Source organism: Helicoverpa armigera, chromosome 17 (assembly GCF_030705265.1).
Source record: "Helicoverpa armigera isolate CAAS_96S chromosome 17, ASM3070526v1, whole genome shotgun sequence".
NCBI classification, from domain to species: domain Eukaryota; kingdom Metazoa; phylum Arthropoda; class Insecta; order Lepidoptera; family Noctuidae; genus Helicoverpa; species Helicoverpa armigera.
In genome coordinates this window covers 2541637-2558042 of record NC_087136.1, presented here as the reverse complement: position 1 = coordinate 2558042, position 16406 = coordinate 2541637, and the positions used below count along the sequence as shown (strand labels likewise).

Below are 16406 nucleotides of genomic sequence, written 5' to 3'. Positions count from 1 at the left end.
GTTAGAAATAACTTGGATTATTTTCATCCCGATTTAAATGATTAAATAAGACGTTGTGCATCTAATTAGAACCTCTTCAAAATTAAGTGCACAATAACTTACACACAGAATATCGTGTGCATTAAATTACGAAAAGAAAATGAAACAACATAAAAGTACAAAATTATATTTTATTCCGATGTCTATTTATGCAGTTAAACGCACTGATACATGTTGGACACTGTTCTTCATCACACAATCTTGTTCCCTTGCTCATCTTGGCATTTTTGTACCTACATTTTAGCAAGCTTCCAGTCTTTTACAAACATTGCATATCACTGGCAAAGATACGGCGTGCAAAACGCCAAAATAGTCTTGAATCTGTAAATAAACAGTAAACTGTATGATAATCTGATATATTTTTGAAGTTTCATCAAAATCCATGTGGTAGTTTATGCGTGGAACATAAACAAACATCCATAATAAAAACTTCGACTCTTATATAATTAATAGGATGTTTTGGCAACTTACTTGCCCTGTAAAGGCTACGTACCTTATGGCGAGCCCAGTTGAGCATCATAGGATCATCATGGATTATCATCATGCATTCAATTGACTATTATTTCGAAAAACATAAATCGATATTTATATCGAAAATTGTCGTCAGATAATTTGAAGAGATTTTGTCGATGACGCACACTGTTGGGTCCCCGGACACTTCCAATAGTATTCTAACACATCCAAGTATTCCAAATTACACATATTTATATCCACTTTCGTTTTTTTCATCACAAAACAAATAACCTCAAAATTAAATAGGTAATGTCGGAATTTGACGTTTGTCGACTAAGTACTGCAGTTAAACTAGGGGGCTCGATGGTTTATCTTTTGTACTACAGATAGTAATAGGACTTGCGATAAACTGCGTTTTGTAATAACGTTTTTTCAAGGTCGTACTTACAGCTGGATTAAAGGTAGTACAAAAGCCGATACTTATTTGATACCGCGTTTTATAATAAGAGGGTGAATCTTTATATTGGTGCGATACTTTTTTGTCGCGGCTGTTTTTGTGTGAATTGTTACTTTTCCTTATGTTAACATAATTTTGCTGTGGGGCCCAAACTAATCAAAAATGTTGATCGACTAAAATGTGGCCATACCTAACTGTACTTTTCGTAGCAGTAATGGATATAGTAAGATAATCGTCTCTTTTTTGGTAATTTCTAATTTAAATAACATAAAGGTTTAGTTGTATTTGCTTTGTTAAAAAAACTGACATTGTTTTAAGTTCGGATGCCACGAATCAAAAACAATACAATAAGTAATGTTTTCAAGACTAGAAAATCAATTCTGATCTGAATAAAAAGTTCGAAATTAAGTTTTATGTTGAACAGTATTCTGCTTCCATGATCTTTCACGAAAATTAAAAAAAGTTTCGTTACCGTAGCGATAGTCACTGCTTTTCCGTAAAATATTATATAAGGTATATCCAATCTGCGGTTTGCTGACGATATCGTTCTTTTTGCGTCTACATCAGCAGAGCTCCAAGAAATGCTCCAAGACCTGAGCAAGGCAAGCCGAGAGGTTGGACTTCAAATGAACACGAGCAAGACACACACAATGACCAATAGCACGAAACGTAGGGTCGAGGTAGATGGGCAAGCTCTACACTATGTCGACGAGTACATCTACTTGGGCCAGTTAGTCTCTTTCGACAACAGGCAGGAAAAGGAGATCGACCGCCGCATAGAGAACGCCTGGAAGAGCTACTGGTCCATGAAGCAGTACATGAAAGGGGACCTTCCCCTTTCACTGAAGCGAAAATTAGTCGACATGTGCATCTTGCCCGTCCTAACCTACGGTGCGCAAGCATGGTCTCTTACCGAGTGTCAGAAGTCCAAACTCAAGGTTTGCCAAAGAGCAATGGAACGTAGCCTTTTAGGCATTAAACGGACGGATCGCATCCGGAATACCGTTATACGTTCCAGAACAGGAGTTGCTGATGTAGGCCGAAAGGCGGCAACATTGAAGTGGAACTGGGCCGGACACGTTAGCCGTATGCATCCGGAAAGGTGGGCCACTATTGTCACCCAGTGGACACCCCAGGATGGACACCGCAGGCGGGGTAGGCCCCGCAAGAGATGGCGTGACGAACTGGACACCTACTGTCGAGACTGGTGGACTCGGTCGAAGGATCGGGAAGTGTGGAAGCGAGATGGGGAGGCCTTAGGGCATCTGAGGCGGATGACGGGGAGTAGCGACCCCGCGGGGCTATATATCCGAGTGCTCCAGGGAGAGTATACTGTCCCCCATCTCCGGCTTGCCGGAGTGAAGCATGACGGGGGATAGGTCTCCCGCCTCTTGGCTTGCCTTCACCGGCCGGTCAGAGTGGAGTCGCTAGAGCAATGCTCGGAGGGTAGGTGCCTCGTGGTAAGTGGCGAGTGGGCCGGTGATGCTGGACCCACAGGGAGCGCGTGATCTGCGTTTAAAGTCCGCCGAGGTATCCTCACCCTTCTCAGCCGCTCATGTACCTGTTGCCCTCTTGTTGCTTTTCAGTGACTGATTCCCGGGGGCCCAGTAAGTGAGTTGGCGAGTCTCCACCTGCCATTTTTACGTGTATTTATTACATTGTTATCGGCAGGTGCCATAGTTCCCGTAGTTTCCCCATTCCTAGTCCATTAGCATCCCATCACAATAGCCCAAGTAGTTTTCATCCATAGTTAGCAATAGTTTAGCACAGAACCGGGGATTGTCCTTGGGTACATTTCTATAGTGTATACAGGGATAATCGTCGGTTTTGTGTCACCATTTCATTAAAGTTGTCTCAAAAGGGCTTCAGCGTGTTGGCTTCGGCCCCACGTTCGCCTCCCAAAAATCCGGGACTCTATAGTCCCGAGGTCTGGAAGAGACATACATTTATAATAATAATAAGGTATATTTTCCCAAAGTTTCTGAAGATCAAAGCGTAATTATTACCTAACTATATTACTTTTTAATTATGAACGTCGGCGTCAATATCTTGTAATTAAGTCTCCCTGCCTGCTTTTACTACGCCTACACATTGCCACTTTAATCATTTCAAAATTTCTTGTGTAAAATCTACGGGAATACTAAAACTAATATCGTTGCTAGGGTATTTAATATACGTATAATTTTCACCATATTACCTATTTACGCTTTGACTTTATATTATGATTAATACACCCTCATCGGCCTAGCCTTTTCCTAAATATGTTGGAGGTTTCCAGTCTAACCAAATGCAGCTGAGTGCCAGGGTTTTACAAGGAGCGACTGCCTATCTGACTTCCTCAAACCAGCTACCCAGACAACCCAATACTCCTAGATGAGACTGGTTGTCAGACTTACTGACTTTGACTATGATTAAATCACCATTTAAAGAAGTAAACACAAAACTATCGCTTGCTCCCGAAATAGGCCGCACAATACTTTCCTACTGTCCAGGCCTACTATTAACTCCTGAAAATAAAAATAACACATACCTACTACTGCTCCATTATGAGCTAGCAGTAGGCCCCGACACCGCCTGCGTGGCCTGATAACTAGGCCAAATAACACTTAATAATAGTGTTAAAAGTGTTGACGAACACATAAACGTGATCATTATTGTGTGCTTCGCTCGTAATTATAGGTTTCGAACACGAAATATGGATCCAGAATAGGGTTGATTGCTGTTTTTTTAAGACATCAAAAACTACTTATATTGTTTGAATAATCTTTGTTTTTTGTTTGGTTTACTATCGAGGCTTATTATGTGGTGATGTCTGCTTTTACATGGCTAGATTTTCAGTAGTAATTTGTAACATGGACAACTTTCACGAAAATGCGTAACATTGATTGAAATATAGTAGATAGATACCTACTTAGAGTCCTGCAATATTGTGTAATAAAAATTATTGGAATAAATTGTTTTTCTGTTTATGCTGTTTCAATGCAATCCAAGTATAATTTTTGCTTGTCACTATTCATGAAATATAATACAGTGCGCGTTCTCAATCAGCTTAAGCGTATAAACTTAAAAAAATTACCTTACCCAAAGATGCATTCTGCAATAGGTTACCTAATTTAAATAAATAGTTATTTTAGTTTGAACTGCAATCTCAGCTTTTTTCAAGTCTACGTGTAGCTGAGAGAGCTTGGATAAAAATGCAATAAGTTAGTCTAATGCTTTGAACCGCTAATTTATTGTTCAAGTAGGAAAAATACTAGCGCTTAGGTACTGAGTTCCCGAGATTGGATTCTGCTGTCGGGGACATTTTACGAAGTTTATTTTGATTTGAGAAAATCGGTAAATGTAAAAAGAACTTTTTTAAACATTTCTAATCTAGATTCATAAATAATTTTAGTATATTTATTACTTTTAGTATAATTATTTATTAATTTTCTATACAAAAATCGCTTGCAAGTACAAAATTGCTTTATCTAAGTAGCCTTTGCGATAGCGAGATTCTCAAAACTAACCATGCTAAAAGCCCTTTCTATTATTCCTGAGAAATTAATACTCAATACCTGCACATTAAAAAAATACCGTCAGCTACTTATTTTAAAGCGACTAAAGACCAAATTAAAGGTCAACAACTCTTTGAAAGGCGTTTAATGAATACAGAAGAACAATTTAAAACGGACTCTTCCCCACTCCATAAAGGAAACTCTTTGAGAGCCAACTAATTAAAAAAAAGTTATTAAAAAGCTGAAAACAGCGAGTTGTCAAACTCGATGAATTAATTTAGTTAAAAAATTGAACCTTTTCTTTCTTGTCACTGGGTGTTTTTCTTCGCCACTTTTTTTTTGAAGGAAAGAAGTTTTTCAAACTTTTAATTAATATGTAATTGTATGGCATCCTGTTTGTAAAAAGTGATCGTTAGATTTTTATCGGTTCGATGATGTTTATAATTAATAGATTGTTTGAAACAAAGTTTTAGACGACAGTTGCCTAGTGATAACGACCCCCCAAAAATGGCTTTTGGATAATATTTTTAAAATTTTATTATGCTACGTAAGTAAATCGAAAAAAAAAGTTTCATAAAAGTAAGTCAGCTTCACAGTATTTAATTATTTACGTATATCAACGAGGTTCTTTTTTTAGCAAGTACCCGTGTAGTATATTTTACTAAGAAGGAAAATTAGCGTCAAATATTATTAATTTATAAGTAAAGAAACGTTTCGAAAACTTTGATTGGTATTGTAAGGTTTCCTTTAGAGTTTGTTTAATAAATTACATTGTTCTTACCGCTTAGTTATTTCTTGTCATTTTCCTGTTACATTATACTTTTTTGGGATATTAATAACTTTGTGTTATGCTTTCCAATTCGCACAACACAAAGCACTTGCTTTTCGCCCATAGATATTCATTAGGTATAGGTCTTCTGTAAATTATTGGGGAAATCAAGTATAAAATAAATTGAAAATAGATACTGTTTTGTTGCATTTGTAGATGCTTGAACCACAAGGTAATACTTTCTTTACAAAGCCACATTTGGTTCACATCAGAAAATCACATTTGGTTCACATCTGCTTTCTAAAACTAGCCTTTAGAAAGAAGGGACTCACGACAGCCGCGTGCGGTCAACTCACTTTCTAACCTCAGGTCCATTGAAAGAAAGTGACGTTATTACATACACATACCATAAAAAAACATGAATCCATCCTCTCAATTTATCCAAAACTCCAAATACAAGCTCATCGTAATAACATTTTCCTTCGACGTCATATAAACAAAAGGGGATGGGGATGAAAAATACGTAAAACAAGACAAATGTACCGTAAACGTAGCGTATGAGCGTGATTACTGAAAGATTAGCCTCGCCCGTCTAAGTAAAGTTCAATGAACCGGTCGCTGTGTTACTGATATATCTTTGAGAAGCGATTGGAGTTGCAGTGTAAGCAGAAACAGAAGTCCAGTTCAGCATGTGTTCTAGAACGTTTTTGAAAAAAAAGAAAACTTGTAATGTACCTACATGCTCTTTTGTTTTTATGAAATTTCAAATTTTGAGTCTGGAATGATAGTCGATGGCGAACGCGCCAAAACTGATATTCGTAATTAGTCTACGGCAATTAGTGAATTGATTACAGATTAAATAACTCAAAACATGTTGAAATTAAATATTGTAGCCACTAAGCAACAATTTATCCTACTTTAAAGATTTACGCCGTATCATAGCCTTTTTAAAGCCAGTTTCAAAGCTCGTAAGACTATAAAAAAGTTCCAGTGGTCTTTTTGTCGCATAAATTGTAAAACTTAACTCTGAGAAGTGAATAACTTCGTCGCATAAACGATGAGTTATTTGTTTGTGCACTATTGCAGTTTTCGTTCTTTGCTAGCTGATTTTGAATCGGTGATAATGAATATCGTATGCGGTAATGTTGTGCATTGAAATCGCTTATGTAAAGTACTAGGAATAATAGTAAAAATAATCTTTATTTAGTTTAATTATGTATTTTATTATAGGTTAGCGCAATACTAAAGTTTACATGTTGTTTGCTATCACAAACTTTTTTTCAATCCTCTTAAAGAAAAAGAAAAAGTGAACACAATTATTTACTTATGCTGCCTTTCAGAGGAAGAAAATGCATATTTTTTCCAGACACGCCAATTCCAATAATGTCTGTATTTTTTAATAAATGAAACTACACTAATTCTGGTTTGGCACCGCAGTGTATTCATACAATACACACATTAAAAATAATCACAACCAAATTCGAAGACTACAAGAGCATGCACTAGCCCCAAAATGGGTCTACTGCAAACCCCCTTTACACTGTGACCACGGAACTGGTGTATCTCTCGATCCGATAGGCCGATAGGTATCAATGCACGTCTCACTGATCGCGATTTACTTTGATACAGCCTCGTGATTTTTTTTTATTCGAATTTATCTTACATCAATCAGTGTTAGGACAGACATGCTGATCCAATGCCGGTTGTGTTTCCTCGGATTTTGTTTGTGCCTCGTTTGATCAGGAGTTATGGGATAGTGTTGGGAAGGCGTTTAAGGATTAGTTTTATGCTGCCGTAAATTATTCTGTAAGTAGTAAAAATTGGACGGGTTTGTTTTGAGTAAGTGAATAAAGGTTTTGCTCAAATAAATAATAATTGAATATCTATATTAAGATAATAATGAGATTTTTTTGTACCCTAAAGGCTCCAAAAATAGTGAATCTATTTGATATATTTTTGTAATGTTGAGAAGCTACGTTATCCCCGAGTAACACAGGCTGTATTTTATCCGGGTATGGGCAATAGTTCCCGCGAGACGCTAGGGAAACCACAGAAAAACAGCTATACGTTTTAATTTATTTAGTGAGTTTTTGGTGTTCAAGTTATCTTACAAACTAACAGTATTTTTTTACTTTTACAACAATTGTCTTATCACTATTAATCCTGTCATCATGAAACATTTTCATATTCTAGGGTTAAAAGAGGCTCAGGAGCGTTAACCTATTTCATTCATATGACGTAGGTAACAATATTTTAAACTTATATCCAGTTAGGCAGTGTAACCGAATTAGTACAGTCTGTCCTAAGCCTGACTAGTCCAGTACAAAATTCTATTATTCGTTGTCGCAACACGTACAATTTTCAGCCAATCAGGGCGCTTCGACAATTTTGTTATGCAACCTTTTTTTTTATTTATTGCGCCCTGAGCGTGGCTGTATGTTTACTTTTTAAAGATTTTTTTTTCCTTTTTAGGGTTCCGTACCCAAAGGGTAAAACTGGACCCTATTGTTTTCGTTCCTTTGTCCGTCCGTCAGTCCGTCTGTCACCAGGCTGTATCTCATGAACCGTGATAGTAAGGGAGCTGAAATTTACACAGATGATATATTTCTGTTGCCGCTATAAAACAAATACTGAAAACTAGAATAAAATAAATATTTTGGGGGCCTTCATACAACAAACGTGAACTTTTTGCTAATTTTTGCTCTGGTACGGAACCCTTCGTGCGCGAGTCCGACTCGCACTTGGCCGGTTTTTTCACGTTTTATGTTCTGTTTGTTGGCAATTAGTTTTGATATTTGACTTAGTAGGGCGACAGTGCAATTTGCATTTTGTCCATGTAATGTTTGTCCTAGTTAGCTTTGTATCGAAATAGTCGCTGTTCGCTAACATTATCAGAAGACATGCAATCAGTTAGGTTCCAATTTCACGTTCCTACCTATTTTGTTTTGGGTTCATCGTTCTCAAACTCACTCAAACTCAAAAATTTTTATTTCAAATAGGCCTATGAAAGCTCTTTCGAAACGTCAAAGCTAGGTGCACGGTTCCAAAGAGTTGGTCTCATGGAGAAGAACCGGCAAGAAACTCCATGGACACTCTTTTTAAAAGAAAATAAAAATAATTACAAACATACAGTTTTCTATCTAGTCCTGAGAATGTTATACAATCCAAATTGAGCTAAAAAATGTATTAGTAAATTATACAAAATAATTTTAGTGCAATCGTTACTGGAAAAATAATTTATACAATTCAAAGAAAAAAAAATATATATATTGAGTAACCAAGTTCTTATATAATGCAATTTGGGGTCTAGCTGGCTTGGGCTTGGCTGGTCTGGGCGGAGGCACTCCCGTGCCCGTGGTCGCCGGGAAGCCACATGTGCAGAGAAAAAGAAAAAACAATATTAATTTAACGCCAGGCATCACTGTCATTAATGTAATCCTGAATTTTATAATACGCCTTTTTAATCAAAATGTTTTTAACTACATTCTTAAACTTTTTATCAGTGAGATCGAGGATACATTTAGGTAGCTTGTTATAAAAACGTACACAATTCCCTAAGAACGACTTATTTGTTTTTGTTAGCCTAAACGTTCTGATTCAACCTGTTTTAATAATAACACTACTTTTTTGAGACCTGATGTAAAGCATATACAAAGCATAGTCAATACTGCGATTCATTGAAATAAAAATTCTTATTTACTGTCCTGAATCTCTCGAGATCTCGATACTCCGATTTGCGCTGCATAATTACATTTACAAAGAAAAACAGCAAAAATGGGTACCCAGTATTGGTCATGTAGTTACATATCAAACACATTTACTGCATTTGAATCGAAAATACTACGAAAATTTGATCGAAAACTGTATTGTTGGAATAGCAAACCGACGTAAAGGTCGTCTTGTACCGTGAAAGAATGAATTATTGAACAAGTGATACTCCTTCGATAGACCGACACGCAAAGGTCTTACTTGTTACCACTTGAAGGCTCGTTTACGATGCGACAGTAAAACACTCGCTTCGAGTAGGTTTAATAAGATAAATGAAGTAGCTGTTTTATTGGTTGGTTGTGTGGTAGATGAATATTAAATGATTGGTGGCCGGTTTTTGAGCACTATTGTCAACGGTTTGCTAATACATTTCCCTCTAAATAAATTACCATCAAAGTTCCATAGAAACTGGCAAAAGGATAGAATATTTACAAATAAATGAAAATAGATTAAGCTAGTTAATATAACACAGGCTCCTACCTCAAATGCTACAAAGCACATCAACGGCCATTCCCAATATTCTATTAATCTAGAAACTAGAAATATAATTTTGACATTAGCCTCATACACGTAATGTCATACTCCTTACTAAGTCCCCTGTGAGTTAATCTACAGATAGATAGAGGCACATATTGGCAACGTCCGTTAAACATTGCGTTCTCTATGAATTTGGCCATTCATCGCAAAGATTCAAGCAGAACAACATTTCTGACCAAACATTCAACGTCGAACATCGTCCGTTTGAACCGACAAACACACAGTACAATACTTATATCCGCTTATTTCGTAATTGAAAGCGTAGAGACATAACTAAGTAGAACGTTCAATGAAACAGGATTGGTTTTATAGGTCGTTACTATTCTGCTAACGTAACGCATTTCGAGTACCTAAACCTAAATAAAATAAAGGAAAAGCGAGCACTTTAATTCTAAAAGGTACATTTAGTGAGGGCTTGTACTTATTTTTATTGCGACCATTGAAATATTTTGTTTTACCTGTTTGTGGAGTGAATTGAAATTATTTTAGATTTATGTCGGGTGTAAAAGTGCTCTTAACGTTATTGAAAGCCCTTTACTTAGTACGACTATTTTTGTTGTAAAACATAGCAACCGCTTTTCATTCGGTATTGCAAATAAAAATGTATGTAAAAATGTAATTTTGAAATATATGTATCTACAGCAGATGTGGTTGTAAACCATGGTAGAATTACGATTATAGCAAATATTTTTTATTTTAATTCAAAAATAAATAAAGACCAATCCGTAGATTGTAGCTACCTATTTTCTTCTGTCCTAATGATTGCTGTAGTAGCGAATGATAACGCATTTTGGCAATCGGCCAATAAAAGAACGGCCCAAAAAAAAGATAAAGACCCAGTAGAGAATTACATAAGTAAATGGGTATTAAGAGACAATTTAGGTAATATAGTAGGCGAGAGTACTAAAAACCACATTTTTTTATGTTGGGCAGTAAAAACAAGTAGTTACTTTCTATATTATTTTCTTTCTATATTACAATTAATGCAGTTGAAGTAGTATTAAGAATTCATATAATATACGCATTAATAGAGCTGCTACTAGTAAGTAGGTACTTAAAATCACTATAGATCAAACGAAGCATGAAATGGTCAATAGCTTCTTGAAACCCATAAAATTTATATTGGAAGTAGAAAAGCTATTTCCATTCATTGTAACACATACACTCATTAAATTGTTTTCTTAAGATACAAAACATGTAATTTAAAATGATGTTACTAGCATATTCCAGACTAGAAATTTACCCGCGGTTTCGCCCGCGTCGCGTAGACACTACTGCCTATACTGGGATAAAATAAAAGGAAAAAAGAGTGTTCTTAAACAGTGAAAGACTTTTTCAAATCGGTTTAGTAGTGTCAGAACCTTTAAGGTACAAACAAACAAAAAATCCTCTTTATTATATTTGAAAGATTAAGTAGTATAGATTACGTTGCAAATAGTTACGTGTTTAAAATTGGTTTAGTTTAAACCGTTTAAGTTAGTTTTTGGGGTTATTTATAACGTTGGAAACAAACGTTACGAGCGGTTCAAAACAAGTTGCAAACGGACAGCCTATCTGTCAAACGGTGTTAAAAAAATAACGTAAAATGGAACAACTGATCCTTTTTCCACGAGAGTGTTTTGATGTTTCTGTAGCTGGTGAAATTTAAATACAATTTTGTATACATCTGATAATTTTTGGTTGGAATTAAAATAGTAAAAAGAATTACCAAAATACATACCCTAGCATCATACTGAGTAATTGGATGAAGTACTTTTCAAATAAATATAACTTGTAGGTATGTTACTGGTGAACATTTAAAAGTTGCACATTAAATTAAAAATCTGCATTTTACTTCATATTAACCTGAAATATTATTGAAAAATTACTGATTAAATAATAAACCACTTTCGATTTATTTAAAGGACCTTTAAATACCTTTCAACATAAATGTTAAGGGGGTTCGGTTCACGTATGTTGACTTGGCTGAAGGTAATCACTCATTCGTGTAATAGGTACTTAATTTCATTAATTGGATACATATTAAGCAAAGAGCGTGGGAGTGGGTACCAAATATCGTATTTTCGTGAGCTTCCATATAAAATTACTGCGTTGGAAGAAACACTGTATGGATTAAAATTTTTCGTAACAGTTTTATCCCTGCTTTTTGGACAGAAAACCGATGCATGTTACCTGTTTTTATTGTACTTCTTTATGCAGTGGATGAATGCTTTTAAGAAATTACTATAATTTGTTCATATGATTTGATGGTTTGTAGATAGGTACTTAGATATTTGTGAAATAGATATATAGTCTAAGTTTCGTGTTAATTGTTAGTCAGCAAAGTCAAGATAAACTTGAACACTGGAAAAGATTCACCAAGTTCTACTGAATTAGCAAGTAAATACAACCTTCTTGAATATTCAGCATGTCAATTAAAATTGAATAAGTACACTAAAAGCTTAGATATGATATCTAACCAACGGCACTGATTCGGAGTAAAACAGATCAAGTAACTTACTAAGAAAATAAAACCAGCTACTAAGGCTTTCGCACACTGCCAACATTAAGTCGGCTGATAGTTTGATCGGGCTCATAAATCAATATAGAGATGGTAGTCCGCACACATTATAACGATCAGGTAGGTATCCTCCTGGTATCAAACTTACTTATAAACCAAACGGTATAAAAGTTACTTCTTCTTTCTTCTTTCTATGCCTCCACTGACTCGCGATTAGAGATTAACCGTAGTACCACAAAAACTTTCAAACAATTGCTTAAAAAAATACAGATTACTTATGACGTTGAAATAAGGTCCGTTTTGCAGACACACTTTTTTTAGACAAGCGTTTAACAGATGTTTAAGTTTTTGTAGCAAGGCTGTGTATAGATTTACATTAGCTTCGAAGCGTCTTCTAACCAAGAGGTCAACTATCGACCGACTGTTTGTTTGCAGTATACCGGGTCTCTTAAAGTACTCAACCCAATCAGTCTTATAGAATTTGCTGAGAGACGTCTGGTATTTCAAAACGCTTTTAAGAATACCAAATCCCCTCTCTGAGATAATCGTATTCTTTCTTAATTTAGATGTTAGCTTGTCTAGATCCAAGGACTTAGTTTATCAGTTTATTTGAATTTTATTAAAAATAAATTCCAATACAATTATGCCACTGTCTGTATTAGGTTGAAGACTGACTTGAGATAACGATAAACTTGGCAACCAAATTCTTTTCGCGTGAAGTAATTTCAATTTGATTAGGTTGCTTTTTGGTCGTATAATTATTTTGGGAATAAACACTTTGTCATTGGAAGCCCTTTTTTTACTATATAAACATTTTAAGCTTAGAAAAACATTAGTATATTTATTTATAGTAGACACAAAAAAGTCCTCATTATATAAGAAGGGACCCGTGTACAAAATGTTCACAAATTTTTACACGGTTTATTATTTATTTCTATTATTTATAGTATTTATTACGGTACACAATTGTTTATCATTCAGTTAAAGTTGAATCAATCAAACAAAACACCATGAAATCAGAAATCAACCATTTTTATAGAAAACACTGCATCTGTATAAATAAAAGATCGCATTCACTACGTACGTAGTACCTACAATTCAATTCAGCATATTCAATTTTCGCGGAAAAAGGATATGCTGCAGCCTCACTTGTACTATCTGTAACATAATATTAAAGCTCACACACAGACACAAACATACATACACACATACACACATACAAATGCACGTAACGTCATTCGTTCCTTAATCAAAACCTGGAAATTCGATATCCCGCCAAAAAGACCATCATGGCCGACTTTGCCGCCTCACAGCTGGGTCATGACAGCCATCTTCAATATTTTTTCCAATCTAATTGGTACATATAACGGGTCTACGTCAGTATGTGTATCCTGCATTGAAATGGCTGGTGATGGATTCGTCCGGGAGACAAGTGAAGATCTCGACGGCTGTCCGTCTGTTTTCCGGACACCGACTAATTTGATTTAGATATGCCTATCTTTCCAAGCGAAGTGAGGCATGGATAAAAGATTCAGAAATGGAAATCAGAGTTTTGTCACTCAAAAATACTTGAAAATACAAACGCACACAATAAGAGATCGTTATAAAATAAGGCAATATTAAGCACTTCATAAGCAGCTTACTACTAAAATTTCACTTCAAACCGAACATTACCTAAATTCAATTCCACACCACCAAGCCACTGAAACTAGAACTTAATTTAGCTCAAGAAGCATTCTCATCAAAATGATACACGATTCTCATTACTGAATCGTTAGGTTCCATATTAAGTATAACATTATTCGCGGTACCAACAGAATTCATGCAGACTACGGTATAAATTTCCATAGTAACGAGATGCAGTCTTGCTTCGCGAAGATATCTTGGGATCCTTTCATATGAGAGCATCGAGACCTCTTGATGAAATACGAGTATTATACTCAGATATTCATAGAGTTTATTAGTTGGAAGTAAATAATGTTTGCACGGAAAGCGAAGGAATGATTAGTTGGGGTTGGGACGGCTCTCAATTTTGTTTTGCGGTTGAGACTCGGATTTTCGACGGATTTTCTGCTGGAAGGTGATTTTTGTTTTATTCTAAATGTTGGATAGGAGTGGCCTATTTTCGGACGACGCTTTTTAACATTGAGGGACAGGTTCCAATCGCTTTTTTTTTGTAACTCTTTTTAAAATGTCAATTTTCTACTAACATAGATTTTTGGAAGAAAAATACACACATTTTGTCGCTTTTAACTCCTCAAACGACACAGTTTCAGAATCTTCAAATAACAAAAAGTGTAAGGAAACTATTAATTAAAACCCAGAAGTCTGGAAGTTCGATACAAAGTTTCTTCATAGTTTTTTATCGCGGAAAATATTGAAATTCTTAGCTCGTGACGCGCAAGACTCGCTGATTTAATTTCCTCTTTGTTTCATAGAGTTATGAATATGAGTGCGACAACTTTTACATGAATTGAAAATATCAAATTGTGAAGCGTACTTTTACGTATTCTGATTTTTGATAGTCTCCTTTGTTTAACGAGAGGGTAAAAGGCTTTCATACGAGTACTTATTCGGCTTTTTATCCATGTGGATGCAATGTATTTTAGAAAAAAAGTAAGCGCTACTGTTCAACTATTTGTTGAATTAGTTAGTTTTTATTTGGCATTTGTCAGTCAAGTTAAACTTGAAATGGTACTCAATTTACAACCAACAAGAGTCCTTCAAATTAACATCATGGCTCGCTTCACAACGTTTTAAACCACTCTGTCATAACTGCTTGAACCACTAAAGTTAAAACAAACCATATTCCAAGTTCCCCTTGGATCCGTCCGTTTCACTACTGATAAAGCGCCCCGTCTGATATGAAACTGATTTAATGAACGAGTGAATGGATATTCATTCGGTCGTGAATGTAACGCTGGAATCACGTTCACTTCACTGAATTTATTAGTGTTCAGTGTAGTAACTATATTTTTGATTAACGATATTATGTTATTATTTTGCCGATACTCTTATTTATCCTTTTTGTTTTTCAGTTAAGAGATTCGCTTTTTGGTGCAGCAACCGTTACACTTAAATGTTCTCTATGTTAAAAAATAAATTAACGTTTGACAGTTTGAACATTTGTAATTAATTCACTCTTAAGATTAAGTAACTAAGCTCAGAAATAAACAAAGAATAATAACAAAACAACGCACTAAGTAACATACAGAAATGACGTGTAAACTAACACGCTATAATCAGGGCAGACAAAAAGGTGGCTATTAAGTAAATGTTTTATGCGCCTAATGTCGTGACCTACATACGGCTAATGTCCAAATAAGTGCGCAACTCCGAATTAGTTCCAAAAGTTAGTAAGCATGCGTTTTATTAGCTAACTTGTGTTTGCTATTTGAGGGTGCAATGTTAATGGTAGGTAGCCATTTTGTTTTTGAGATTTTATTTGCAAGGTTACTTAAATATTACTTTATAACTTAAAACCAATTTAGTACCTACTAAAAAGCTTTTAAAGTAAGTACAAAATATACTTTATATTCTAAGGATATTTTAAAAGTCTATCTGTTGTCGTTATCAAAAAAAAAAAACTAAAACACACGTTGCATATAAGCCCCAAAAATTTTTATTTTATTCTAGTCTACCTATTTGTTGTTCCAGCGGTAACGTAAATACATATTTTTTCTTACTATCGACGATGTAGGGTCCTTTGGACATGGAACCTCAATAGTAACTCAAATAGTAACCGTTACGACGAGACGTTCTAAAGGTTAAATGTTACACATGCTACTTTCTAAGTTGATAACACACACCGTTGAAGACTGCATTAAAGTATAAAATATAATCCACGTAGATATACCGGCCTTCAGGGGTTGTAACACAAGTCTTTTGATAAAAGCGCCACACGAGACGACACCCGACGCCATCGCTTCTAGCGACCACGTGGCTTATAGCATGCGCCGTTTTGTGAAATAAATTGGAGAATTCGATATTTTTGTATTATTTTTTGGAATGTTGACAACAATGATTTTGGTGGGTTTTCGACTTTTGGAAAGTTTTTTTCATTTATTCCTTTATTTCAGGCCCATAGAAAATACAAATAAATACAGTAATTTACGTAAGCATCATTATAAATCTAAGTATATGACAGAGCTAACTATTGTTTGTTACGCTTCAATCCCTATAAAGATTAATTGATTGCGTAAGTTTCCTTAATACATGATATAGATCTAATAATTATCCTTGCAATATCTGTTATAGTGCAAACATTAAGCTATCGATAACAAGCTCTTTGTAAATACACAGAACATAAAATAAAATAGTGCAACAAAATAATATAATGTCGCTATTGTCCACTGTTTATCTTAATGTTTTTTGTTTGACAATACA

The 16406-nt window shown here is 35.2% G+C and overlaps 2 long non-coding RNA genes across 3 annotated transcripts in view; one reads left to right on the top strand and one right to left on the bottom strand.

The window, feature by feature from the left end:
• Nucleotides 1-152: 152 nt before the first annotated feature.
• LOC135118023 (uncharacterized) lies at nucleotides 153-1007 on the bottom strand. 2 transcript variants are annotated; one of them, XR_010277316.1, is made up of 2 exons: nucleotides 511-1007; nucleotides 153-360 (listed from the first exon to the last, which is right to left on the bottom strand). It is a non-coding gene; the product is annotated as an uncharacterized LOC135118023 (long non-coding RNA). The 2 variants fall into 2 exon arrangements; XR_010277317.1 differs by having other exon boundaries at nucleotides 533-1007.
• Nucleotides 1008-2212: 1205 nt separating this feature from the next.
• The window catches only part of LOC135118015 (uncharacterized), a 186472-nt gene continuing 172278 nt past the window's right edge, over nucleotides 2213-16406 (top strand). Inside the window, exon 1 of the long non-coding RNA XR_010277304.1 lies at nucleotides 2213-2911. This is a non-coding gene — a long non-coding RNA (uncharacterized LOC135118015). The remainder of the gene's footprint in view (nucleotides 2912-16406) is intronic.